Below are 4,169 nucleotides of genomic sequence, written 5' to 3'. Positions count from 1 at the left end.
CTCCCACAACCGGGCATACCCTTCGAAGACGACGAGGCCTAGCTGACGAGCCGTTTGTTCACAGGCGTGGATGCAATAGTTCGTGCATATAGGACGACAGAGCGATAACCAGAGCGCATCCATTCAACAGTGCTTCGTGTCGAGAGGCTGACGTCGGCCGGTGGGGCGTTGGCAAAAAGCCCGTCGCTCTGTGTGTTCCTTTTGTTACGGACTCGCGGGCATTGTTTAAATTTCGTCACGAACTGCTTGCTTCCCCTGTGACGGGTGCACGCCGCCTCGTTTGCAGAGATAAGCAAATGTTGTAAGAGAAGAAGAATGAGGATGATATGGAGGATACGAGATACAGCCGCCTAATTATTGCGCTATATAATATCTAGTAGAGGGATTCGTACACTGACCCGAGAGAACACTCGAAATGAAGCAGGCATGTGACCCTGGTTTTGAGGTCTTAATCTTTATCGGGCCATAATGACAGAACGAAGAGGAGAAAAATGGAGGTACGAGATACCGCTGCATAATTATTGACCTACTATTGCACTTCGGATGATTGACTGATATATATGAGAGACCATTCGAGACGATGATGATCACGAATCCTCTTCCTGATGGCACTCACCCACAAAGGGGGATGGGCCAAGATCCGGGCAGCAGCATGATGCTTAAGGTAAAAACCTATGAAGCTAAAGGAAACTGGAAATTTACGCTAAAAATAAGACATCGAGTAAATAAAAATGCTAAACGAGCAAGCAATCAGACTATAAAGTGGATATGCGCAGCGCTATTTGAGGTTACGTTGAATTAAACAACATGGAGCAATTACCGTCCATGTCTATCAGGCTGAAAATACCAGTAGCAACATCATAACCATCACCCATACTATATGTACCTCTAGGGCAAAAAAAAAAAAAAGAACCAGCGCGATGAAACCATTTTCAAGAACATCGGCAGTTGGTATCCTACGGAGAATAAGCAACAGGAGATCAGGAATGCGTAGAGCCACGTTATTATCAGTATGCCGCATGTATGTAAGACCGGTTCTAGAATTTGGGAGCGTTTTATACTCCGGGGCGCCTGCCTATAAGCTTCGTCCCCTTGTCCTTCTGGAGAAGCAAGCACTGCGCATGTGCTTAGGACTACCTAAATTTGTAGCGAATAATGTGTTGTATATGGAAGCTAGAATTCCCTCACTTGTCACTAGACTCAGAATATTGGCTGTAGAAACATATTTAAGGGCATTTCAATCTCCTTTAAGGCGTAACCAAACAGTTTTCATTGCGCAGCCCGATTTATTTTTTTATTGTCATTGGCCCAGATTTCACACACCTCAAGTAAAATTTGTGCAATCTCCTCGATCCCCTGTCCGTCCAAATAAGGGAGGTTATTCCGATTTGTAATGCGACAAATTCTATTCAAATCTACTGTGATGACATTTTCCCTAATACTGCAAAACACCTACCGAGTAACGTGTTAAGAGCTACCCTACAGGACCACCTGTTCAGAATGCAAGCAAACGTAGTCATTGCGACGGACGCGTCGCAGAGAGATAAAAGAGTGGCATCGTTATATACTGCCCTGCTCTCGACTGGTCCTTTTCGCTCCGAATTCCAGATTACACACCCATCTTCATTGCAGAATTTTTAGCGATAGTCTTGGCCCTTCGTAAACTGCTCACATCAATAAATTTTGAAGTAATAATAACGGACTCTTTATCAGTGTGCAGTGCGCTCACGGCATCCGGTGATATGAAAACATTGAAAGAGTTCAAATCCCCAATACCTGATCACTTAACGTATGTTCGTTTAGTATGGGTACCTGGGCATAGAGGTTTATTTCTAAATGAAACAGCTGATGCATTAGTGAAAGCGGCGTTAGACGGACCAGCTATTAATATTACCTCTACATCAGCTTTTATAGTAGCGGCTAGATTCCGGAGGCAAATTATGATGCGAGAATTCAGTATACCATCGCTAAGAAATTCCCCGGACTTTAATCATCTGTTGACACCCTGGAAAAGTTCAACACGTTATAAGAGAGATCTGGAAGTTATAATTACCAAGTTGCGTTGTTGTATTCCATCATTAAATTTTTATTTATATAGAGCCGGTTTGGCACCATCATCCCGTTGTTCTTATTGTAGGGAAGAGGAAACAATAGAACACTTTCTGATCTCTTGTCAAAAGTTTTCTACATTACGAAAGACATCTCTAGAAACGCCATTACGCATCATGGGAATAGAGTTGACAACCTCAAATTTACTATCTCTAGGTGCACTTCAGTTCACATGTGCACTCTAGTTCTCATTCTTCAGAAGCTAAGCCTGAATAATGTAACGATTCAATTGAATTACCTTTCTCTGCTTAGGCAGTGGACCGTCAGGAGCCCCACATACGTTATCAACAGGTCGGTCTGTGAATATTCGAAATAAATAGAATGGAGCGAAACTCATCCTTGCATTATAGGGGCCCTGTGCCTTGCAGGAAGAGCATTCGGCCGAAGCCTGCAGTAGAACGGCCGGTGCCCCAAAGTGGCTGACGGTACAGTGCTGACGTTTGTTATTCATGTAAATGTCACAGCAGTAGGAGCGCTCGGCTTTCGAGGCAAACTCAGCAGAGCACAAACACTCACTGCCATAATTCGTTCGAGTCAGGTTTATTTCTGACTAGCAGCGCTGTCTTGCCGAGGAAAAGGAGGGGAGGGAGAACATGAAATATATATATATATATATAAATATTAATGTGACAGGTGAAGTAGGGAGCCAGCACACTTTGCCAAGATATCAGTCGCGGCGGCTTGAAACTGCTTCGGAAAGATGATATTATTGTGTTACCGCGTGGTACTTTGCCGATGAAAATTCAGAAATTTATCCAGAAGAAACATATTTTGTATAGCTTAAAGCAAACGTACTGGCATAATTCAGGCTTTAACGTCTCTCATTGGATGACAGAGTCACCTAGTGTAGAATAAGATATAGTTCCCCATATTCTGTCAATAACGGCTGCCTCCGTGAAGCACGAGTGTCTATTGAGGCACAGTCATTCACGGCTGTTGCCGCAAGAATGGCACGGTACTTTCGTTTGAGCTGGTTTAACAGCGCCTTGATGAGCTATACGAGTGCCCGAGTGTCCATAATTATTGTGAATGATCAAGCCGTGTATGTCTTTCTCCATTTATCTCTTAAGTTTACTCCTTCCTACGCGCAGGGTAGCAAACTGGAAAAAAACATGGCTGATCCCTCTGTCACAGGAATCGGTATAACACGAAAGTGAAACATGTCTTCACTGACGTAGTTGAGCGTTTGTTGTGCATTCTTTCGCCCCAAGGGCGAAGGAATGAATGTTAGAGCAACAAATTGTATTGTCACGCGAAGAACTGCAAGCAGCTGGAAACTTGCAACGCGCTGCTCAAGCAGAAAGGACGCACGGAACGAACATAAACAGGATGAGAGCGAACTGTCACATTCGTAACTTATTTCTGCGCGAGCACCGCGCTCCTTTCGCAAAAGCGGCCGCTGCAGTGAGACAAGTGACCTTCGTGCTCTCAAGCTCTCAACGCAAGACGTACGAACCACCGCGATCACGAGATAAGCGCCCGCACGAGGGACCACGCCTGTAGAGGCGGGTGCTCGTCGCAACGGCGGCGATTCTTAAAGCGCGCTCTTCGAACCTTTCGCGCCATATCGCTACTGATAACGAAAACACGCTGTAACACGGATCTCCGAGTATCGCCACCGGCAAATGGTGTGTATAAATAGCTCGCCGTTAGCGTTGCGAAGAGCGATCTGTCCGTGGCCGATAATAAAATCACCCGATGTACAAAGTACATGATGTGATTATGTGTTGTGTACCAAAGCAGGTAATAAAGAAAAAAAAAAAATCTGTCCGTGGCCGAATCGTTTCGCGCTACGCGCTGCGGAGCCAGTGGTCGTAAGTTCGATTCCCGGTGCCGGAACTTTTTCTTCTGTTTTTTTTTCTTTGCCCACTGTTAGTCCTTATATTTTACAACGTCATATCCGTGACGGAAATACGTCAGTGGAGCCGTGGTGGAGCCCGGTATAAAACACTTTCGTGTTAAAGAAAGTGCACGCATCTCCACGAAGTGAGTCATGACGAATGGGCGAAGCTCCGGGTATTGTGCGGGTGAGTAACCATACGTTACCTGAGCGTTGCCCC

Source organism: Rhipicephalus sanguineus, chromosome 2 (genome assembly GCF_013339695.2).
Source record: "Rhipicephalus sanguineus isolate Rsan-2018 chromosome 2, BIME_Rsan_1.4, whole genome shotgun sequence".
Lineage (NCBI taxonomy): Eukaryota > Metazoa > Arthropoda > Arachnida > Ixodida > Ixodidae > Rhipicephalus > Rhipicephalus sanguineus.
Note: the sequence above shows the minus strand (reverse complement) of the source record.